At 41.2% G+C, this 25,220-nt stretch overlaps 1 protein-coding gene across 6 annotated transcripts in view; it reads right to left on the bottom strand.

Annotated features, from left to right (window-relative positions):
* The window catches only part of LHFPL2 (LHFPL tetraspan subfamily member 2), a 121,432-nt gene that overhangs the window by 49,261 nt on the left and 46,951 nt on the right, over nt 1–25,220 (bottom strand). For 4 of the 6 annotated variants that reach the window (XM_053409160.1, XM_053409159.1, XM_053409158.1 and 1 more), the window contains one exon: nt 13,199–13,254. The exons of 1 other annotated variant lie outside the window; for it this stretch is intronic. The gene's annotated coding sequence lies outside the window, so the exon portion shown is untranslated. Of the gene's footprint in view, nt 1–12,651; nt 12,678–13,198; nt 13,255–25,220 lie in introns of those variants that run through there. One more of the 6 variants, XM_053409162.1, reaches the window with a different exon arrangement.

The raw sequence follows: 25,220 nt of genomic DNA, 5'->3' as shown, positions 1-25,220 counted from the left end.
CTCCTTAAAGCAAGGGAGAGGAAAGTAATATTGTGTCACACTGAAGCCCCTCTTCCTGATCACTGGGGGTTCCACAGTCTGCCATCCTTATAACTCCTGAGATCCATTTGCTATTAAACCTATTTTCAGAAACAACAGAAAGAAACTTGCCCTAAAAGGGGGGAGGGAGAAAGAAGTAAACCAAAGAGCTGAATTCTGCATCTCATTCAGGGGATTGCCCCTCCCTGCACTTGCAGAGAATATACACCTCCTTGGGCCCTTCATAGAAGGGAAGTTAATGGTTCCAACACAGAACTGATCTATACATTCTAAGAAGAATTACATGGTACAGCTTTTCGGGAACTATACCACTTAAGAATGCAGGTAGCAAAAGTCATGACTGAACATTATCCAATGTAAACAATTCTCTGACTGAGGAAAACTCATATGCGAACAGAAAGGTTTCTCGCTGTAAGAGCTTTACAAGCACCCTGACCATTCAATAAGCTGCCCCCTCATTGAAAGAGCTGAAAGGCTTTCCTCTTCTGTCTGCTTTGTACAATATGAAACAGCAGGTATAAGTAACATGGTTAAGTATTAGCAAGGAGTATTGCAAATAAGTCTAGAGCAATTGGAAAACAGAATAAGAGAAAACCTGCTCCAGTTCCTTCCCTGGAGGAAAACTAGCTTTTCATGGTGGTCAGTCTGCTGAACTGAGGTTCCTGGTTGGGAGAAGCAGAAGACTCTGAGCTGCTTTGCCTCCAAGCATCACCCTTGGAGGAAAGGCTGGGTTAGGGATGGGGGCTGCTACTGCTCTCTTGAGCACTCCACCATTCCAGTGCTCCTTTTGGTGAGACAGATGCAAAGCAGCTTCTCTTGTTGCTGCTGCTGCTTCCTCCCACCTGCCCATAGGAGGAAATGAATCACTTAGAACAGAGATGTCCAACAAGTAGATCATGATCTACCGGTAGATCCCCAGCAGATCCTGGTAGATCACGGGATCCTTATTGTGTACAAAAAGTTATGTGGAAAAAAATCCTCCCCAAAAAGTTCAACAATTCTGGGCAATCCACCCACCCCACGTACGCTCCTCCTCTGTCCAATGACAATGGGTAGATCACTGCCAGATTTTTTTATACTGGGAGTAGATCACAGTCTCTTGGGAGTTGGATATGCCTGACTTAGAACCACTCAGCTGTCCTTTAAAATGGAGCTGTGCCTCCCACCTGTGGCCAGCAGGACTCTTTAATTATACCCACTTGGCCCCAAAAATGGAAGGGAAGAGGACAACAATATGAAGATCTGGTTCTATAAAGGTGGTCCCTGTACCGTGAGCCACTACAGAACCCACCTTTTTTTTTTTTTTGGCATTCCTTATTAATTATCTGGAAACTGTCTCCCACATTCAATTCAAATGCTCACATCACCCATTTTCATTTCAACAATCTTAAGAAAACATTTTTGCACAAAATGAAATGTAATAACCATCACTCTGTGCCATTAAAGCAAGCCTTGATTGCTAAGCTGGACAGCTAGTGTGATGTAGGGGTGAGCACCAGACTAGGACATGGGAGACATGGTCATTCATGGTCCTCACTCAATCATGAAGCTCATTGGGTGACCTTGGGCCAATCACAGCCTCTAAGCCTAACCTTCCTCACAGGGCTGTTGCCAGGATAAAATGGAGAGGACTATGTATGCCACTTGAGCTCCCTGGAAGAAAGGTAATATAAATGTAATTAAAAAACAAAACAAAACATTTTGGTGCTGGAATATTGCTTTCAGCATATTTTTCTTATGAAAAATGACACATTTAATTTCTAAATTTATACAGTTATAAATTGTTGGATTTTTTTTAATCTAAGTAGTCTATACCCAATACCCAAAATTAGTTTCAGAGCCACCAGCCTTACCAATTGGCTGTGGAGAATGGGGGCAGAGAGAACAGCACATGTTGCTAAAGGAAAGCACAATGTCTCTAGGTAAAGCCTCAAAGGCAGATCTTTGTGGGCAAGATATCTAGCAAAATGTTAGAAAAGAGTATTACAAAATAATCCCAAATTCTCTCATAGGTTGCCACAACAGATTTTAGAACCAGTCTGCTAAGCTACAGGCTTTCTGTTTTTGTGGCACAAAGATGATGATTAAACACAAGACTAAAGAGTAGCACATCCAAAAGTTAATTAATATTTGAGCTACTTAATCCTACACTAATTAGACAGTAATCCAAGTAAAGAATCAGATTTAATATTAAAACATGTGTAGATAGGAAACTACTCTGCAATAAATTTCCCTTCCTTTAGATTAGAATGTGCAGTCCTAAAGCCTATGTCAATTAAGTCAGGATGTCCTCCCCCATCATCTTCCTCTTGAAACTCCAAAATGAATTCTAAAAAATTAATAAATGGACATTGGATAATATCCACAGCCATTTACAATATTTTCTTATCTAAATAGATTTATGTTAAAGGGGGAAGATATAACAATGATGACTTAGGTAGCTATGAATCTATCCCTTCACAGCCCTGCATTCCCCCCCCCCAAAAAAACCCCCACATAATTTTAAGTTATGCAATTTATCACACCTCTCCCATGGTCAATTTTTCATGCTGTAATTTACAACCTTCAAAAACTCTATAAAAGAAATCAAAATACTTCTACAATTATAAGAAATTAAAGTTAAACATTATAACATTTGAATGATCATTTTAGTGTATTTTATAGTGTGTCAAGTTTAGGAGAGGAGTAAAATATCTTGTATATACCTTTGTTTCATGAATGGAATATCACTACATTTTACACATTCTATGGAATATACTACAGCAAGGTTTCCCCAACATTTTGGAGCCCGAGTGCATATTTGGAAATCAAAGAAAATGTGTTGGGCATCACAAAACACACATTTCACAGAAGTGATACTGGTGGTGCCTAGAATCCCGTCCTCGGAACAAAAAGCAAAACAAAAACAAAAACAACCTTCACTTTTTAAAAAATGGGTAGGGCAGAGCTCTTGGTTGGCAGAGGGGTTCTAATAGCAGCACGGTGCCCATGGGCACTATGTTCGGGACCTGAGTTCCACAAACACATCAGCTTTCACACTAGGCATTTAGTTTGGAATCACTATGCCTTCCTCACACTCAGGTTACAGGGATCCAGACAACGTAACCTTTTGCAATCCTCCTTTGTTTTCTTTTTCTTTGTTTTTTCTTTTTCTATTTTCCTTATTTCCTTATTTCTGCAGTTTTTAAGGGATGGAAGAGTCATGCAAACTCCAAAGATGTATTAGCCTTACAGTTTCAACTTTTAAAAAATGAAAGTAGAGGGGCTTGTTTTATGTGGGTAATGATAGATCCAACAGGAGAACCTATCGTTATAACCTGTGCATGTTGAACACCATGTAATCATCTCATTTTAAAAATCTGTCTCTTAATTGCCACTCAACTGATATCCTGGAGCATATAAAAACCATAGGGCTTGGGCCAGGAAGTGGGGAGCTTCAATGCAGACCCACACTGCTGCATAACTGGCCAGACTGAAATCTACTCTGCTGTTACCCCTGGGGTCTCTGCAGCTGGAAGGAGGGATTCTGGCATCTGTCTGGTATTGTTCCCTGGTGAGGAGGGAAGGGTTGTTGGTTGTGTGGTTAGTGTTCTGTGTTAAGGTTGTTTATTGTCTGCCTGTCTACCCTTATGCAAAGAGGGCCTGGTATTTATTGTTTGCCGGTTTATCCTTGTGCAAAGGAGGAATTGTTTGATCCTTGGAGGGGTTCTGTACCCTTGCGTGTGTATGAAATGATTTTGCTCAATAAATCGAGACTTTCTCCTCCCTTGGCCCAGCATTTGCTTCAAAGATCCTTAACAAAGAATCCTTTTGCCTTTGACAAGACAGGTAGCTTTCAGATGAACATCTTGAAGAGCTGAACTTCGGGTTTGAGCTGACTCGGCAGCGGATGGGCAACTGAAGCAATTCCGGGAGCAGGGAATGAATGAATGAAGAAGAGCAAGGGAGAAGGAAAACCTGGGCCTGTAAACAAGGGAGCGGCTGGTCCCATTGCAGATCCTCCTCTTGAGAGGGCACAAGCTAAGCAAGAGAATTCGGGAAGAAGCAATGGCAATGTCTTCAGAGCCTGAAGAAATGGACGAAGCAACAAAAAAGACCGAGAGGAACTTGGGACTCTTAAAAGGCTCTCCTAGAGAAAGTGGTAACAGACCAATTTGCTACTTTCAGGATCACATTTTTTTTCTTAGTAAAGGATGGGCTTGCATTGATAACTGGCAGAACACAGAGGAAGGGGAATAGGATCTGGCAAGGGGTGTAGCCACTATTGCTACTCACCAGGACAAGCTGAAGATAGGGAATGGGAGGTTAGGGCTTTAGGAGGTACTCACAGGACATTAGAGAACATAGCAGGGGAAGCCAACTGTTCAGGGGAGCCATGAGAGGGCGACACATCACCAGAAGCAGAGGTGCCCCCATCTCTGCAGACACAGTGGGCTCTGAGGCATTGGGAACAATAGGAAATGCACTCCAGGAGACAGACAAGGAAGGGAACACAGCCCAGCTCACTAGTGGACCAGGTGGAGATAATGGGGCTCATTAGGTCTAGGAGGAGGTTTTTGGTCACTCAGCTGAGTAGTTGAGGATCACATGTTTTGTTAAGTGGAAAGGCTCCACTGGAGCAAACTCAGGTGAAGCTAACAAGATTGGGAAGGATAAAAGCAAGGCAGAGACTCCGTGCCTGCTCAAGTTTCTCTGTTAATGGACCACAGCTTGGCTGCTTCAGGAACTCCATTGGACTGTGACTTTAGGAATGACCTCAGGTGTTCCAACCCTGGATCTTCTGCAGAGGCGGAAACCTGACCTTGCAGATTGAATTTGGAGCTTGCTTGCTCTGATTGCTCTTGATAGAAAGAAGGTGGTGTTTAGTTTCGTTTTTGAAAAATGTTATGTAGCATATGTATTTCTTGCCATCTCATGAATGTGAAATAGATGATGAGTTATGGGGGGGGGGGTGAACCACCCTGAAATCTATGGATGAAAGGCAGTATACAAGTTTAATAAATAATAAATAATAATAATGTATTGGAAGCAAGAGTAATTTGACAATGGAACTATTTACCTAGGGGCAGTGCTGGGTTCATCCTTGCTAGAAATCTTAAGCAAAGGCCAGTCAGCCATTTGTTAGAGATGCTCAGGATTTCCTACATCAAGCAGGAGATTGCGCTGAATGATGCATCCTGTATTTCAATGGAATGAAAACACTTGATGTGAAATAAATAGCAAGGCTCGCTCGGAATTTTTCTTTCAAATGGCTTCCCCGGGGAAATCGAATCTTCCCCTTCCACCTGCACAGCAGCTATGTCATTGCCACTGGTGTGGAAAGAACATACAGAAGAAGTGTCATGTCCAAAACAGCGGAAAGTCAATTGCAATTCCATCATTTTATGGGGGCTATTTGGAAGGAGCACTGAAGATAGTTTTGGGGATAGAAAATCGTAATTCCAGACTTAAAAAACCCCCACACACTTATTTTTTGAAAAGTGAAAAATAGGTTCAAAAGTAATCATTTGGGTATGATTAAATTTCCAACAACTTCTTCAATGTTTCAATACCTTCTCCAGTATAAATGCAGCCAATACGAATGCAGCTGGGGACCTTTGGAGGATGTCCTCTTCGGTTTCATTATACAAGGGCAACGGAAAGCAGAGTGCAGTCAGACCTGCACTCTGGAAGGCATCCAAAATGTTTACGAGATCATTAGCACAACTCCCTTCTTTGTGTGCCTCCTCCACAAGAGGTCTGGAGGATGACAACATGAGAGCGGGCCTTTTCTGCAGTGGCTCCCCGCTTGTAGAATGTTCTCCCCAGGGAGGCTTGCCCCTGGCCCCTTTGTTACGTATCTTTGGGCACCAGGCCAAAACATTCCTCTTCCCCCAAGCCTTTGACTAATTAAAGAAGCTATGGCCTTTTGACCTGGGCAGGGGTATTGTTTTTGTTTGTTTCCACGCTATTTTTAAACATGTTTTTGTATTGTGACCCTCAGATGAAGGGCAGTATACACATTTAATAAATAATAATATGTTTGAGTTGCACCTAGGCTATAATCAAATCTCATTCTATTAAAACTTTTTAAAAAACAACATTGGTAATGCTTCATTTACTAAAACCCTGTTTCAGAAGCCAGTGCAAAACAAGACATTGCAAGGTAAACAAATACAAAGAATGGATAGCAAGTGCAAGGGTAGCGAAAAAAGCATCAAGTGTTGCAATATTCTGCAGAGTCTTAAGAGGGCGACTGATAATTGTATAAAACAAATAGAAATTAAAAAGTAAGGGGCTTTTATGTTTTAAGACAGCATGCCTTCATACAGTGAGAAGACCTGAATATAAATGCAGCTGGTGTTCCTTGTGTTGAGGGAGGAGTTATTGTACTTTGTCTTGATTTGCTATGGGAAGCAGCAGGCTTCCAGCTGTACAAATGGCACTCTGGCTGCTCTCCACATAAACATTTCCACCTGGCCTCAAATGGAGTGAGGAGGGGGTGGGAAATGATGTAATTTCCAAAGCACTAGCAGAGTCAAAGCCAGGCAACCCATCAATCAGACCTCTGCAAGCCCATACACAAGACCTCTCAAATTACCACTTCACACCAAGAACCTGCTGAAAACCGTCCCCTTTTAACATCTGCTAATCAGATTGCTTCTTAGGAGCCTGGGACAATTAAACCTGTTATTGCAGGGAGCAATGTGGAAAGAAGGGGGATGTCACATGTCTACAGCTGGGCATTTGGAAAAACAGATGGACTGTATCTGAAGCAATGACTCTCTTTGAAATCCAATTATTAAACAGTGAGAATGAGGCCTTAATGGAGCTGGCTGAAAAGTATGAGCCTGGTGCTACTCATCAGCAGCTCCTGTGGCACAGTCACCTGGAACAAGTGTAAAGACTTGAAACTCTGGCCAGCTGAGAGAAAATCAATGGTAGCAGCAGCAACAGAGTATTTTCTGCTTTGTATGGTGGGTCAGTCTCATAAAATAAAAAACTGACACTCGCACTGCTGAAAATTCTACTGGCCAGCTCACAAGAATCTGAGCATTTTCTAAGAAACCCAGTCCGTACATATTATAGAAGCCTCCAGGAAGACTGACTTTTGCATGAGCCATCTAGTAGCAGAAAGGACCCCATCCACACCCTGTAATGTGCTCTCATTTGCAGCTGTGTGACATCAGCACTTAAATTACAAAGATCTATTGGTGGAGGGGGTGGAATCCAAAATTTATACATGCCTTTCAACAGGCTTCATTTACAATGATGTAGAACTGTATATAAAACTAGGGATGGGGCAAAGTATTGATCTATGTTTTTAAACAAACTGACCTAATTCACACTTCCCAAATTAATGCACAGATTAGAATGTAATCATCCTTCAAATCCTACACTTTTCCAAGTTTTACAATAAAGTTGTCAACTCAAAAGAAGTATCCAAATGCATAAACATTGTTGTTGTTGTTGTTTTTAGGATAGAGTACTTTAGAAATCCATGCAGTGATATAAAATATAAAAATTTTAATATTATTTATTTATAAAATACTTAAGCATTGAGGTACTTATTTAAATTTTTAATATCATGCAATTCCCCCCATAAATTGCAATAAATGGTGAAATGGGATAGAACAGACTTCTGAATAAACATGCAAAACTGACACAGACCAGAAATAGACTGGTCTGTCCATCCTTAAGTAAAACATCCATGCATGAGAGCAATATAGAAACTGTGCAGCTTCTAGGCAATAAGGCAATGTGTGCCTATGAGCCTGTAAATAATTTTTTGGCTGCAGAATTCTGGCCTATTTTCATAGAAGAGTTGGAAGGGACCATGAGGGCCATCTAGTCCAATACCCTGCAATGCAGGAATCTTTGGCCCAAAGTGGGGCTCAAACCCATGACCTTGAGATTAAGAGACGATGCTCTACTCACTGAGTGTATCTGTACAGAATTTGTTTGGTTTCAGCATGAATGAGACAACCCGAGTATTAGTGAACTCCAGCAATTAGAGGCCAATTAAAGTCTCAAGGAGCCTGGAGGCATGCAGATTATGTTCTCCCTCTTTCTTTTCCAAGACCTGTGCAACAGATCCTATTCTGACTAGACAGCTTTTTTATTGTGATTTTTCTATTTATATGTTCATGAGACCCTTCAGACCACAACATTCTTCTTGGTAAATACTGTTGTCAAGCATGCTTGTGAAAGCAAGCAAAATGAGATGCCTATGTGTATATTTCTTATTACACTATGAATGGCATCCAGTGCTGTTGTTCCACTTGTGGAATGGCTTTTAATCCAGTGGGGAAATCTGTTAACATAGGAGGAGGTGAGGCTACATCCTCTTATTTCCCCTTTCTACTACAGCCCCATTTTAGAGAGTTGGGAGACGCTCCAGAACAGCTTGGAAGTGTGCTGGGCCCGGGGGTAACTCGTGAAACGCAGTCCAGAATCCGAAGGTTCCGCTAGGAGTCAGTCCAACAGGGCCAAGGCAGGACACGAGGCAGGAAACCAGGCAAGGACAGGTACAGGATCTCAGGCAGGATCTAGCATACAGCAGTGTTGCTCCCGCAACCTGGGGCGGGGTCCAACAGCCTTTTATCTTTGTTGGGGTAGCGGCCGGTCCTGATCCCCCGGCGACTCACCTCCCTGTTTCGCCCTAAGGCGAGCACTCCTCCTGCGAGTACTCAGGTCTCTCCTTCTCTCAGACCTTAGTCTCTGCAGCTCGGGAGACGTCGGTGTGTTACTAGACCCAGGGGCCGCCTCAGCCTCCCCTGACCAAACCGGTAGTGGAGCAGCTGTAAGTGATGGCCCAGCTGAAGGCAATGAGGTAATCCCCACATCTGGAGTCAGGGCAGGCTCAGGCCTCTGACTCGGGCCCAGCTGGTGTTTGTTACAGGGGAACCTGTGCAGACTGGGACTCTTCAGGATCAGGCCCCAGACTTGGTTCAGGTGATGCCTGAGGCAAAGGATCCGGTGCAGACTGAGTCTCCTCTGGTTCTGAGCCTGAGTCCCAGGCCATCACAGGAAGGTGGCAGGGGGAGTTGTAGTACAAAGAAAGAATCGGGGAAAGGGGAATCACCCTCCCTCCCTCTGCTAGATCAAAAGCTATGGCACAAGCATTGGATTTCCTCCTATGAAAACGCTATCTTTAATAAGTTGAACTTCATTAGTAATGTGTCATGATCAAAGTGTCTAGAACTTCAACCATACAGCTCCAAGTTCTGCTTAACAAGGGGAAAGCTCGTTCCTGTCCTCCTGTTGAGGCAGTGGCTCCTCCTCCTTCAGTGCTTATGTCACAAAATGGCACAGAAATGAGGCTGCCCATGGCCCCTTGTGCAGCATCCTAAGGGCCAACAAAGGTTCCCTGTATATCTGGCTGTGTGCCTGCACCATGAAAACCTGTTCAAAAAGCTTCAGGGAAGAATGGGAGCAGAACACTTACTTCACCCAGCATGCTGCTTTAGCAGCTGGAGCAGGAGCAGGAGCAGGAGCAGGAACTTGTGCCACAAAAACCTTGGATAAGACCAGGTTGCCCCAGCACTGAAGCAAAATGATTGACAGCTTAATTAAATAAGGGGGATTAAAATGTGGCAATTCACAGGAAGGAAAACCAAAGGCCAGTCACCAGAGGATAGACATTTAAAAAATGTTAAATTTTGAATGGCTGTGTAAAAAAATATATTGCCTCAGCATATGTGTCCCCCTTCTCAAGAACCGTTTACATTTATAATGAATCTGACAGCTCCAGGAAGTGACCTGATGTGCATCCAACCTCCAGGAAGAAAAATGCTTAGTTTGATCTTGAAAACCAGTTTGATTTCAATAGTTGTGCTCAACCTCCCAAGTATTGAATTTCCTTTTGTTCTTCACAGCACTGACTTTTCCCAATAAACAAACAAAACAACATTAACTGTGGGAAAGAATGTGCTCTTATTTAGTTAAAGTTTTAGGCCTTTAAAAGTTCTTAAGCTTTCGTGTTCAAATGCATTATTTTTCTGTGTGCACAATCACCCTTTTCCAAAGTCACAGATTTTAAAAAGTGCATACAAAAACTATACTTAACTGCAGAATTCTTAACAAACATAAAAACCCACATCTTTAAAAGCCTCAGTAAGTAAGGAGGACTTTACCTCACACCAAAAAGGCATCAGGTTTAAGCACCAGTGAAGCCTCCTTGGTGAGATGAATGGTTAAATTAAGGGGAGAAGTTGTCTTGAGTTATCTTGTATGAACTGTCCCATAACATTTTCCCATCCACAGAATTCTTTGCAACATGCAGAGGTTCCTTGACAGATAAGCAACTGCCCAGAGAACTCTGTTATGGGACAGCATGCCAGTGTCAGGAGTGAATGAATGAATGAATGAAGTCAATAAGGAATGAAAATCACTAGTAAGTACAATCAGAACCTAATGAGTATTATTTATGGAGACTATACTACCTTCAGCATGAGAGGCAGCATGTTTCTGACTATGAGGACAATGATCAGGAGAGGTATATTCCATTCATGTCCTGCTTCAAGGTTACCCATAGACATCTGTTTGGTCACTGTGGGAAACAACATGGTGTAATCCAACAGGGCTCTTCTTAACTTCTTAATGAATTTTCAATATTCCTGGAAAACTTCATCAAGCTACTTAATGCAGAAGTGATAGTACTAGATGGCAGTACTAGTACTAGATGGAAGGATCTAGTACTTGGTTCCCTCTGAGGAAAAAAATCACTTACCAAACGCAGACTCTTGGGGTTGGGGAGTGCAAACAAGCAAGGCTCATTTTTTTGAAATGTGATAGCTATTTATCTCTCACATGAACAACAAACTAATAAATAACAGACTTCCATAATCTCAACTATCATTTTAGAACAACACTCTTGCCTATCTAGTGGCTATACATCATACCATACTTTTAAAAAGCAAACAAACAAAACAAACTAGTTAGGATTATTGCACCTTTGTTTTCTTGAATATTATTTCTAAATGGGTTTGACTTTTATATTTTTCACATCACAATTAAATATAGACTTTTTAATTTTAAAATGTGAGCATTTTTTTAAAAAAACACCTTCCTCCCCCAAAAAGATAGTATTTGTCCATTTATTATCACTCAAGTAATATTCGTGGTTCTGGCTACATAGTGAACTTTAATTTTGTTTTTTAAAGAAAGCTACACTGATTTATTGCCGGTAATTAAGCAGTAATTTTCTGCTGGATGCAAGATGCTGATCTCATCTCACACAACACAGCTTGAAATATACTCGGGAGAGACTAGGGTGCTTAAAATATTAGAGTTATAGCCTACAAAAATTGGATAAAGTCCAGTAATGAGATCACCCCTGTTCTGCATTGCTTAGGTCACTCCTTTCCAAATATTGAAATGTTTGTTCTTGAAACATGAGATACGTGGGTTTTTAAAAATATATGTTTTCAAAGAACAGTAAGAATAAGAAACAAGAAATCAACAAACTCCTCTACTGAAATAATAATAAAATGCACACCAGAGGAGGGGAAACAAATAAACAAGTTACAAAAGCCATTATTATGATTTTCCTTCAAAAGAAGAATGTGACTCTAAGCACACCCACTTTGAAGTAACTGGCATTGAAATTAATGTAGTTTACTTCCAAGTAAACATGCGTGGGATCAGAGTGTTAATGTTTTACATTTCTCACTTCCATTTTCAAACAACAATATTGCCAAGAACCCTTCAAACTTTCTAATAATGTTATAAAGACATTGTAATATTAAACGGTCACTTACTTTCAGGTAATTGTCACTGTGTTCTTTTAGCATTCCATTTCCCTCAGAAAGCATTCCTCCCACCACCACCAAATGCTGAGCAATTCAGGATTACATTTCACCAGATGAAGTAGGCTGTGGTGCATAAAATCTTATGTCATAATAAATTTTTAGGTCACTTCCAGACTTTCAGTGTTTTGTGGGAGAGACTCAATCACTTCCTGGCAAATTTAAGTTGTGCAATTGAAGTGGATTTGGGACTCACTTCCCCCCAAAAAAGAACCTGATATTTTAGAGGTAGGAAAGAGACAGGAAAATGCACTGGAAAGTGTGGAATAACAGTTGTTTAACACAATGTTGTATAGCCTCACCACAAACCAATTCAGATGGATGCTCAAATAAACAGATTGCTTGGAAGAGACGTTAGTATAAAGGCATCGCAAGACTCTTTGTTTGAAATGGGACAAACTGAAGCAATAAAGTGCTGAAATTGAACTGTTTTTCTTAAACACAGCTAATAAGATTGCTACTGATTTGTCAGAATAATAAAAGAGGGAAAGGGGAGATAACTTAAAATGGAATCCTGGCATATGTGTTTCCAGGGCCAGTATGGTGCATAAGTCAAGGAGTGTCAGAATACAACTGGAAAGACCCAGCTTCAAATAACCATTCAGATTTGAAGGTCATTGGATGTTCTTGAACCAGCCAATATCTCTGTAGTCTGAACCTAATTCACAAGGTTGTTGTGAGGATAAAATGGGGGATGGGGAGAACCCAAAATGTTGCCCTGAATGCTCTTAGAGGAAAAACAGAATAAAAATGTAATTAAAAACAAAAACAAAACAATCAATGATGCAGCCAGGCAAAACAAGCAACCTATCTAGGTAAATACCTTTTCAAGTAGAGATGAACACCACCCTGAAAATTCATCATTAAAAGTATAGTAAAAGAGAAGGGTTAGGACAATTGTCAAGAGGAAGAACAACCTCTGCGAAGACCATCCTCAATCTTTTCTGCTGTGTAGAAAACTTCTGAAAGCTTGCCTGGTCAAGCAACTTCAAACTTCACATTTGGATACAAAGCGTTTCAATTAGAATTTTAAAAAATGAACCTAAAACAGAAGAAGAGCCTGCTGGATCAGACCAACAGCCCATCTCGTCCAGCATCTTGTTCCCTCAATGGCTGAACAAGTTGCATGTGTCAAACACAAGAACTCCCCACCCCCCACCCATGGCTACCAGCACCTGGTAATGGAATGTAGTGGGCAGCTTTCAGTAAAGAAATGTTACGTTCACCATAAGACTTCTATAATGCAAATGTTATCAGTCTAATTTCTACTGCTATCACATAATCTGATGGATTGTTCCTCATTACATCATCCCCCAAGTTACATGCAGAGCTATTCAGCACATCAAAAAAGTACCCTCCAGCTTACTCACCTGTTTTGTATTTCTTTTGTTGAAACTTTGCATCCCTTCATAAATGCAGGATATACCTGGGAAAATAATTTAGATGCAATGTAAAAATATAGGTATAGCAGTTAAGAAATCACTCAGCATTTCACAGTGCATGCTCCAAATTTTAAAACATTTCATTAGCAGAACCTGTTTACTTCACTGAAAAATTAACATTCTGGATGTTTCACTCAGCATGTATGATAACTTAACACATGAAGTGCTAAACTTAGTTCTTCCTTTTGAAGTATCTGATTTCAGTAATGAGATTTTCCAGATGGCTTACATACAGTTAAGATTTAACAGCCAACTCCTGAGCACAAGATCAATCTTAAGAATCCAAGTTGTGCTGTAAGATCACAATGGTTGCTTGTACCCATAGTCATGGGGTGTAAAAGAAGGAGCAGCACCAGCTGACACACAGTGGTGTTGGCCCAGAACTATATTTTCTCTGTTAATTCATGTACCGCGAATACTATTGGGCAGTATTCTTTTAAATAATTGCATGAGGGGAATGACTTGTGCAACAGGACTTTCCACCCTTTCCTCTTCTCTCTATCCACAGATCTAATCTGGAGAGTTGGGAGAACCTCTGTGACAGATGTTGGCATGCACCTGGAAGGAGAGTGTGGTGGTGGTGGTGGGAAGAGAGTCCCATTGCCAAAGTGGAAGTAGCTTTACTTACACAAGGAATTACTTAGCACTATGCTGAAGGCAACTGATGGATTTCTTCCAATAGTGATGGCTACTGAAGGCTATTTTAATATCAATATACACATATGAAAGGAAAATACAAACTGTTCTTTGGTTAGACTGAAAATGCTTAGGGCTGTGGGTTTAGACTATCAGCAATGTAGAGCTATCTTCTTCTTCTTCTATTATTATTATTTTAAAAAATGAAAGTAAGCAAGTGATACGGAACGGAAAGGTAGACACCTTTGTCTGTCTCCTTAACAAATGCCTCCTTTGCCTTCACACTGTTTGTTTTGCTTCCTACCTCTTACAAAATAAATGAGTTCTGTTGTTATAACACAGCAATCCACATTACAAAACAAGCAAGGAAATCGCACACACCAGACAAAAGTTTACATTAAATAAGCAGCCGTTTGCATGGGCAAATCATTTCACAACTCAGCATATGCCCCATATTGTATTCAGGGGAACAAAAGCAACCCTCAGCTTCCATGTTTATAGGAAACATCTGTCTGAAATTTTTACCTATGTACCTCAGACTAAACATATTCTTTTCAACTACCAGGCAACTGGTGTACTTACTTAACAAACAAGGAAAAGCACTGAACTTTCTGTAACCTTTGCAGAACAAAGCAACAATGAAAAATATTATAAAAAGCAATGTAGCAAATACTGACTTTAAAGAGGCTAATTTGAAAACACAGTATGAAAGTATTTCATATAAAGCATGAGATTTACAGAGAAGTGCAGCAAAAGCTATAGGCAGCTAAATACTATGTCAATACTATGTCAATCACTACTTAAGCTCTCCATTAAGTCACCAGAAGATTCAAACCAGGGACCAGTGCCAGTGGAACAGCTTTCTGGCAGAGGAAGCTATTGGTCTGGTCTTTCCTGCTCTACAGCCCAGCCCAAATAATGGTAATTATACTGCAGTTCATCAGTGTAACTGGAACAGCTGGGGAGCTAAGAAGGGTATAGATGTCCTTAGAGAGTTGCTTCCTTCAAGCTTTGTTCCTTAGTCTAAGGAACCTGTCACGTAGCAGACGCTTAGCAGATTCCCATGCATCCCTTTTCCTGAACCTTTTGGACCGCATGAGGCTGCCAGAAGACATAACCCAACCTAGTTCTGGGCAGATCCACAGAATGCAGTTAAAGCATATTCAACGCACACTTTAAAGCACATGGTTCCTTCCAAAGAATTATGGGAACTGTCTTCCCTTATACTTCTGAAAATTGCATTAGGCAAGACCATTGGCTAGACTGTCAACATTCCATAAGATCATCTGTTCTTTTTGAAGCTTGGGTTTTAGATCACTAAGTAAAAGTTGGAGGTATAAAGTCTCACAATGGCAGACTGCCTCAAGTTACAGATATACACCTTCATATCCACGAGAGAACAGAAAAATGGCTAACTTTTAACCACACCAATGTGGCAGTTTTAAATTACACTCAGCTTCTGTCATAGCTTCAGTGTAACTGCATATACAACGGGTTGTGTTTTTTAAAGAATCAATGTTTAAATATATTGGGTATATATTTTAAGAATAGCCAGGCCTGTTTAAACACTGAGATGCATGGGACTTAACTCTGGGTGTGTGCTAATTTATTTTTTCCTCTAACTGACCAAGAACTATTATACTTCAAGAGTCAACTCAGATCTCAAGAACAAAAGAAAAATTGAGTTATTGTGAAAAACTGAAGGCCTTTCATTCGTCTCAATTACATGATGTTATGACTAGATTTAACAAACTAAAGCAGCGTACTCTGTTTTACCCCTTTGGCATTTCTGCTCTAGAGAACTGCCCTTGATTTTCATAGCCCTCTGAACAGGGAGATCCACCACTCACCCAAACAGTTATTCAAAACAAAACTTGCAAAAATGGTTGCTCTCCAATGCTATGAAGAGAAATTGGAGATGGTTTTTGCCACTGTTTTGAAGGAGTTAACATTGCACTCATTTTTGTAGATGGAGAAATATCCAACCGCAAGGAAAGTGGGAATGTTAACTGTGGTTTAGAGTTCACCACAAAGAACCTTTTCTTTGCTTTTTTAATGTGTTTTTGTCATTCTAGGATCACACTAGAGCAGAGAGTTTAAATGTTGCTACAGTCTATTCAGTATTTTCATAAAAAATTACAGTCTGTTCTTCTTGTAATAAAACAAACAGAATCTTTATAGTTTCATTGGCTCTTTGTCATCAGCTTTAGAAAGGTGGTGAAGATAAATGCCCTTATTCAATAGCTGAGGCAGAGCACTCTGCCAAGCTAAATCTTATTCTCTGAAATGGATTTGTTTGGCCATTTTATCTAGTTAAGACGATGCTGTATAAATGACTAACAGGCTACATGAAGTACTCCAGATGAGGACATGCTATTTTCCTCAGTTTTATTCTTCTATTATTCTATTCTATTGTTCCAGAAAGACTGATAGTTTATAAAAGAACAGTCATCACATATGCACACAATACGAATGCATATACATGACAAAGGAGGAGAGCCTGTTTTTGCATTTTGTATTATCTTGGCAAGTTTGTCTTCAAAAGCAAGATTTACTAGGTACCTGTAATCTTACTAAGTACTCATAGCTTGTTGTAGGCTAATTCTACAAGCTCACAAGCTTGTGTCTTTTTTATGAAGTACACCCTTATCTGTGAATACCAGTTGCTGCTACAAACCATAGGAGGGGAGAGTGCTGTGGTGCTCAGTTCCTGCTTGTGGGTTTTGCACAGGCATCTGGTTGGACACTGTGAGAACAGGATGCTGGACTAGATGGGCCACTGGCCTTATGTTCTTATCCAGCTGAGAACTCAGTGCGTTTACCCAACTCTTATAGAATCAAATGGAAGCTGGATATCTAGGCCTGCCATTTGGTCCATGTGGATTCAACTGTTTTGTTTTCCAAATTCAAGCTTTCTGCATTCCCATATTAAAGGTGAAATGCACCATTATATATCTCGGAGTTATTACAGAATGTTAAGTCATGTGCAAGTATTACCGCAGTGTTAAAACATGACTTTTTCCTATGGGAACATGAGCTCTCTTTTTTTAAAAAAGGAAATTCCGAAGGGCCCCCACACCATGTAGGAAGTTACCCTTGGCTTCCTGGAATTTTCTGCTGAAACTCAAAAGGGGATGTTTTCCTGACCCTAAAATCTTTCTTTCTAAAACTAATGAAAGTGCTGTTTTTGATTCTCTGAATTCTTCCTCTTTGTGCATTGCCTGTAGGAAGTAAAAGTAGTTATTGGCTTATTTACAACTTATCTCAAACACTGTCAGGTTAGGCATGATACCCTATTTTTCGCTCTATAAAACGCACCAGACCATGAGACGCACCTAGTTTTTGGAGGAGGAAAACAAGAAAAAAAATATTCTAAATCTCAGAAGCCAGAAAAGCAAGAGGGATCGCTGCGCAGTGAAAGCAGCAATCCCTCTTGCTGTTCTGGCTTCTGGGATAGCTGTGCAGCCTGCATTCGCCCCATAAGATGCACACACATTTCCCCTTACTTTTTAGGAGGGAAAAAGTGAGTCTTATGGAGCAAAAAATATGGTTATTTAGAAGCACTTGCAAACTTCAGAAGGCCTGCTTCTCAAGTAACAACTGCAAATATCACTAAACCCACTCTCTTCCTTCCATGTGGTCAAGAGGATAAGTTTAGAAGAATTTAGTTTTGCTTTCCATGAAGCCTGGATTGCATACAATTCAGATACTGTAGTTTAAAAAGAACTCTGGTTAGTTAAACAAGCAGCTTGTTTGGAAACTGACCAGAGTTTGTTTTACACCATGATCTCTGGTTTATCCATTTATCTAAACAATGGAAAGTTAAATGAAACATGGTCAAAGTCCTCATTCCTCCCATGGGAGAAGAAGGTATGGAACACACATGAACCAAGACTCATGTGCACAAAGCATACAATAATGTTGCTTTTGAATTAATTACCCACCCTTCACTTAAAGCAGGCCTGCACTACTAGCAATACTCAGTGTGAATGTACCCAGGGTCTCTGGATAAACTTTCCATATTTGCTACCTGCTTGGGCCACTAAATATGTGGATTTATCAAGCACCTGACTGAATGGCTGCATTGAATTTGAGGGTTCAGGCTGCAGGCATGTGTGAGGTGGCATTTTAGAATTTACACCCTTGTTAAAACTCTCCCTGCCAAGTAACCTGCAGCACTTTAGGAAGGAACAATTTTACTAGCCTGAGCCTCATTCTGCTATCTTCTCCATGTAGGCAAAGCAAAATAACCTTCAAATACTGATTCCAAACCTGCAGTCTGCTCTATATACTGTATTCTTCACTGATTTCATCTGACCACCCCAGATGAAAAGGCAAGTGGATATTAAAAAGTCTGTTATAACTGTTCAACTATTTATATGCATACTTCATTTATTTTTCATATTAAAATCCCTGCCTTAGCTATGTTCTATGTTATTCTCCCAACAACCATGTATGACCAGTTGGTTTTAAACAGCATAAAGAGCCCAGGATTACCAAAGGTGCTTTACTTAAAGCCAACCAAGGATCAAACCTAGGTCTCCACAGGCCTAGCTTAACAGCCTAACCCAGAGCTAACCAACTCCAAATGTTAATGGACTACAACTTCCATCATCCCTGACAACTGGTCATGCTGGCTGAGAGCCCAGATGGAAGCTAGAGTACAACACATCTGAGGACACCATTTTGGCTATCTGTTCTCTAACTGTTACAGCACACTGGATATTATGCTTTATCTAATGTAAATATAGGACCTTATTTTGGGCTGGAGTGCATTACCTCCCATATGATTTTTGCAGATGGTTGCCTGAAACAAAGGCCTCTTTTCTGCAGAAGCTGCAGTTTTCTGCAGAAGAATCAACAAATTTGTTAAGATTCACTGCACTCCACAATGCAATTTTTTTTTTGCAGTTCCCATATACTATTAGTATTACTTTTTATAAACACAGAGAGGGGGGGAGGGAGAGGGAGAGAGGGAGAATTGTGAATATGCCAATTAAATACAGACTGTTGAATCCAACTAAAAAAATTAAGAAGCTTCTAGTCTGTCAATCAGGATATACAATACTGAGTGAGGTGGCCTGATTGACAGCAGCCCACCTGGATTTCAGACAGAAGCCATTCCTGTTCCTTTCTGGTTGGGCACAGAGAGTTGGTCGAAGGCACCAGCTCGAGAGCCCCCAAGGAAAGAAGGCTCAGAGCCAAGAGACTGGTGCTAGGACAACAGTGAGTGGTCAAAGGGAGAAGAGGGGGCAGACTAGGAAGAGAAAGTGTCAGAAACTGAAGAGGTAACAGGGTTTGGTGAGCAGGAGAAGGCTGTGGCAGAGTGCAGAAGCAGGAGGGAGGGTCAAGGGGTTGAGTGTGGAGGCAGGCAGTTGAAGAAGCCAGGGAATTTCCCCCTCTTGCTGTGACCAGCTCTCCTCCCCCCTGGTCTCCCAAAATATGCAGAGAAATGAAGAAGGTGGAACAAAGAGAGGCAAGATGCCAGAGCCTTAGGCTGCTAAGGAAGTACCGTATTTTTTGCACCATAACACTCACTTTTTTCCTCCTAGAAAGTAAGGGGAAATGCCTGTGCGTGTTATGGAGCAAATGCCTACAGATGGCGGGGGGATCTGCTGCAATCGTGAGCAGAGGATCCATGGTTCCCCTTCCTTCCCTCCTCCGTGGCTTGTTTTAAAACAGCAAAGCGGGAGAAGAGCCGCTGAGTTGGGAGGAGAGAGGGACAGAGAGCCTGCTTGCTTTAAAGAGCGCGGGAGAGGAGAGGAGCCACTTACACGAGCTGTTTTTTTCAGCGAGCCGGGAAGGAGGGAGAGAACCGCTCGCTAAATAGCAGCAAAGTTTTTCGCAAGCAGGCTCTCTGTCCCTCTCTCCTCCCCACTCAGCTGGCTTAATAGCAGCAAAGTTTTTCAGCGAGCCAGGGAGTAGGGAGAGAAGCAGAGCCTTTAAAGGAGCAAAGCGGGAGAGGAGAGGAGCCTTCTCCTCTTATACCCCTCTTCTGCATTATTAACAGCATCCATCTCCACCCACTCCACGCGTGTTCCTTGTCCCTTGAGTGCTTTTCCTTCCCTCCCCACTTAAAACGTGGTTACAAAGCACGGATCCACATGGATCCTCAGGATTTTTGCACTGGGTCACCCCAAATTCACCATCATATCACATAGCATGTCCATGGCTACAGCTTACACCAAAAAAAATCACGCACCCACTGTTGCCTGGGGCCGCAGTGGTGCAAAAACGTGATTACAAAGCATGGATCCACATGGATCCTCAGGATTTTTGCATTGGACTACCCCAAACTCACCGTCAGATCACATGTCTGTGGCCACAGCATGAACCACAAAAATCATACATCCACTGTTTCGTTTAGAATATTTTTTTCTTGTTTTCCTCCTCTAAAAACTATGTGCGTGTTATGGGGAAGAAGCCATGGGCATAGCCAAGGGGGGGAGCGGACAGCTGCTCCCCATCAATAAAAATCAATACAAATCTGAGCTTCTGCCCCCTCTAACAATAGCGTGCCCCCCCAACAAAAACCCTGACTACATCCATGGGAGAAATCTTAGAGAGAAGTGGGAAGGTAGGGACCTTCAGCCCTAGCAACTGCCTCCTTGGGGCAAGACATTCTGGGAAGAGTTGCTGAGCTCACTAGGCCTGCCTCTTTATTTTTTTAATAAAGAGTTAACTTCACTGACACCAGGGTTTTTTTTATAGCTGACCTACTCCTGACTCTGGCTCCTGACAGCTGGAGATACCAAAGACTGAACCTGGGACCTATTTCTCTCTACAGACCTTTTGTTATCTGCAGAGGTTTCTGAGAACAAAGGGTTTCTTTTTTGGCAGCCAATTCCCCCTTCCGGCCAGCTGCCCCCAAGCATTATCTACCCGACTCTTCTAGGCCCCCAACCCCTGAAGCAGCTTTTGGAGACAAAAAGGAAAAAAATGAGTCAAGCTCTGAGTACTCTGGATCCAAACCATTTCAAAATGCAACAAAATAAATCTATAAAGCGCAAAGAGAAAAACTGAAAACAGTGAGAGGCAATCTAAAAGCCAAGCTTCCAAGGCCCGATAGAATGAAAATGCCTTCTCCTGCCTTTGAAAAATAGCAAGAGAAGATGACAGGTAGACAGATCTCCCAGTGAACAGCATTCCCAGAGAACAGCATTCCAAAATGTTGAGGCTTCAACTTAAGGAGTTTCACTCCTATTAAATATTAACCCAGGTTTCCCTCACCTGGCACCATCTATACATTGTTAAGACTACAACCCCCATCATTCTTGAACATTGGCCATGCTGTCTGGGGCTGACAATAGTTCTAGTCCGAAACATCTGGAGAAGGATCAGGTTAGGGAAGACTGTACTAACCTAAAGTCCAAAAAGAATAGAAACCCAAAAACGCAGATTTTCATTAGCAGATCTTGATCCTAGGAATAGGGATGGAACACAATGAGAGGAAAATTTCCTTTGAGATAATGGGACCTATTTTGGACAGTGGTGAACAGTAATGACTAACCTGTGGCCCTCCAAATATTGCTGGGCTACACTGGTCATCTTTGACCATTGGCCAAACTGGGGTGGGCGCTGATGGGACTTATAGGCCAACAATGAGCTGGAGAGCCAGAAGTCCTGAAATCGATCTAGAAACACACTAGCAACCAGTGCTGAACTAGTCTAACACTGGTCCCAGATTCTTGGTGAAGGAAGATTCTACCACACGTAGATTGGATGAGAAAAAGGAAAACAGCTAGGTGTCAACACCATACTGAAAGCATCAAACCCAACGACTCCAGATGATTTCACCCTGAAAAATTTCTGCAGATGTTAAATAGTACAGGAGACAAAACTGAACCTTGTGGAACCCCACAAGGTAATTTCCATGGAGAGCAACAGTGCCAGTACCACCTTCTGGAACTCCGTGGAAGAAGTTGGAGAAAGAGGGTCGCTTGGTAACAGTATACTAAAAAGAAACAATGCACAACAAAGAAGTAATATACTCTACAAAACTCATCACACATAATTCCAGTACTGCTCTAAAACATGCTTATTCTCTCAGTCTTTAAAATCTAGCTTTTGGGGGCGGGGGGAGAGACAGAAAGACATAGATGGAGATATACATTCTCTCAGTTTAAGAAGTTTCAGATTATACCACCACCCCTATGCTGAAAATAAGACTGCTGGTTGTTCCTGCCCAATTAATAAGGAAACAGACATTCAAAACAGTGGGGCCTCCAATCAGAACTAGTATATATTTAAATATAGCCTGGGTTCATACTATCTGAAGGACCATATCTCTCTGTATGAGCCTGATATCTTCCGAGAGGGCAGATTTTCTCTCAGTCCTGCCACCTTCACAGGCATGGACACAAGAGAGGACCTTTTGGGCAGCTGTTCTCTGTTCTCAGATTGTGAAGCTCCTCTTCCACAAGAGGCTAGGCTGGCTTTCTCTTTGCTTTCCATCCAGTGGCAGACAAATACTTTTTTTGTTGTTGTTGTTCCACCAGGCCTTTGGCCAGTAACTGATGTTATGCTAGGAACTTCTGAGAGTTGGTGTTGTACTTTTGTGTGCATGCGCACTTTAAATAGTTTTCTAGTGCTGTTTTAATATGGCTACTTACTTTTAAAAATATTTATAGTGCAGAACCACTTTGGCTTCTGCACTGGGAGAAAGGAAAGATAGAAATTTTATATATAATTGGCAACCCCTCATCATTAATAGTATACTGTATTCAACTGCTTTATTTTCACCTTTCCTTTCAACTGCTACTATGACGCTAAAATACTAAATGAAACTCAGTATCTACAGTAGAGTCCCAAGGGCCATTCTCTATTCTGTAGCAAGGCCTGCCTGGAGTCTCTCTAAGAACATCTGGAGTTGACAGTTTTTGAATTTGTCTGGCTAAACAAAGGATCCCCCTTTCTTCCTTGCCAATAGAAGGAAGAATTTAATGCACCACCGGGAACCAGAAGTCTGAAACTCAATCCAACATTTTCATAAAATGATTCACAGACATTAGTTTTCAAGGCAGAATACGAGAACTCCTTAAAGAAACCATGAACTGAATAAAGGTGGATTCATTCAACTATGTCCTTCCCCAAACTGACATTTTACAGGCATTTCATGATGGTTATCCATGAGCTATCTGATCTTGGCTAAACCTGAATTTGGCAGCCTTCATTCCAACACACCTGAAACTAACTGGAAGACTAGGTTACAAAGAGCCATCAATTACAAGGCAACTGAATTAAGTCAGTTCATAAAGGAAAACTGGTCCGGATCAGTTCTATATATCTTTCCTTAATCTGTATTAGCTCTGTTCAGAGAAAATAAAAACAGAATAGCATACAGAGAGGTCTGTGCACAAACGAGTACTTTTCACAAGCTGCTTTAACATGCCTTTTGAAGTTATTGTTGCAGCTGGTGTGCCCTGAGATCTGAGTCCTCTGGGCAGTTAAGTGATAAGTCTGAAGATAAGAGACAGAGGATCAAAAGAAATTGAGAAAGTAAGGGAAACTGGGAAAGTTTATGAGGCAGGAAAGACCAAAAGGGATCCAACTGTTGTAGAAAGTGGCTGAATAAAAATAAAATAAAATAAAATAAACCAGTCTCACACATGCATGCATGTCCTTTTACTGAACATTCTTCTAGTCTTATGCAAACACACAAATGCTATATTTTAAATGTTTTCTGGCCACAACGATACATAGGTCCATTTTTTGTTTTTGAACTAAGATGGTTAACTCAGTTACTTACACCAATATCTTTACTTACAGTTTTATAAACCAACTACTGGCCGTACTTATGAATGTACCCCCCCAAAAAAAAATCAATGTTAGAAGGGAACTTGTTTAATTAACAAAATCTCAGGGGATGCATAGCCAATCAGTCAGTCTGCATTTCAAGTGCAGATTTCCAAATTAAGTCTGCAGTTTTTTGTAGCAGGCTTGTTTCTTGGTTAAATAATCCAGTATGCAATAATCAAAGCCATGTAAAATAGTAGTTTATTGTTCATAGTATCAATTCTATCTAAATGGGTATTTGGCTTCAAGATATATATTTATTTATTTATATACACACACACACACACACACACACACTTGCTACTTGCCAGTTGGGAAGGAAGCAAAATCAAGGAGTAACCCAAACATAGTCATGTTCATTAATTTCCAGTAGGTCTACTCTGAGTAAACTTAGTTGAATAGCACCCACTTAGTTTATGGGACGCAGGTGGCACTGTGGGTTAAACCACAGAGCCTAGGGCTTGCCGATCAGAAGGTTGGCGGTTCGAATCCCCGTGACGGGCCGTTGTTTGGTCCCAGCTCCTGCCAACCCAGCAATTCGAAAGCACGAAGTGCAAGTAGATAAATAGGTACTGCTCCGGCGGGAAGGTAAACGTCGTTTCCATGTGCTGCCCTGGTTTGCCAGAAGCGGCTTAGTCATGCTGGCCACATGACCCGGAAGCTGTACGCCGGCTCCCTCGGCCAATAAGGCGAGATGAGCGCCACAACCCCAGAGTCGTCCATGACTGGACCTAATGGTCCGGGGTCCCTTTACCTTTTAGTTACACTTGCTTGGGGGGGGAGGGGGAAACCTATAATACTATAAATGGTAATAAATTTCTTTAAATGTAACACGTGTTACAACTTTGTTGTGAAAAACATATCTGAAGAGATAGTACTTTGAAAAATAATATTAAGCAAATTTTTACTGACTTGAATAAGTAACCCACAAGAAAAAGTTCAAAATCACGGAAACCAATGAAGGAATGGAAAAATACCTTTAACCGCCTCCAGTTTATACTACTTAGCACTTTTATTAGATAAATTACCACCATTTAACTACCGCAGAAAACTCCCTAGAGGGAGACTAATCAAATATATCACACAGTGAAAACACACTTCCTTAGCTTAAGTATAAACAGCTTTTAAACTTCAGACACAAACCCCAATTTTGCAAAACAAACACATTACAGTATTCAACACAAAGGATATGTGCAATTTTCCTTGTTCAGCACAATGTTAATGGGATTTCCATTTCTTTCCTGTTTTAATTTTAAGAATGGGCTTTCTGATAAACCTTCCTTCTGCTGTTTCTATTCCTGTCCATGCTAAGAAAGGTCAAGGATTTGTTCTTGCTAAACAGTGGATGACAAAATGTTGTTAATAGTTTGAACGTTGGAACACAGGAGTTCCTGCGCTGGGGTTATAGATATAAATTATCCAGCTAAAGGCAAGGTTATTTAAGCAGTGATCTTGTGCATAATTACATCCACATACACAGAAAATCAATGGGACATGTGTGTGTTGACGGAGTGCAGGA

This window comes from Podarcis raffonei, chromosome 11 (assembly GCF_027172205.1).
Source record: "Podarcis raffonei isolate rPodRaf1 chromosome 11, rPodRaf1.pri, whole genome shotgun sequence".
Taxonomy (NCBI): Eukaryota; Metazoa; Chordata; class Lepidosauria; order Squamata; family Lacertidae; genus Podarcis; species Podarcis raffonei.
This window is presented reverse-complemented; position numbering and strand designations above follow the sequence as displayed.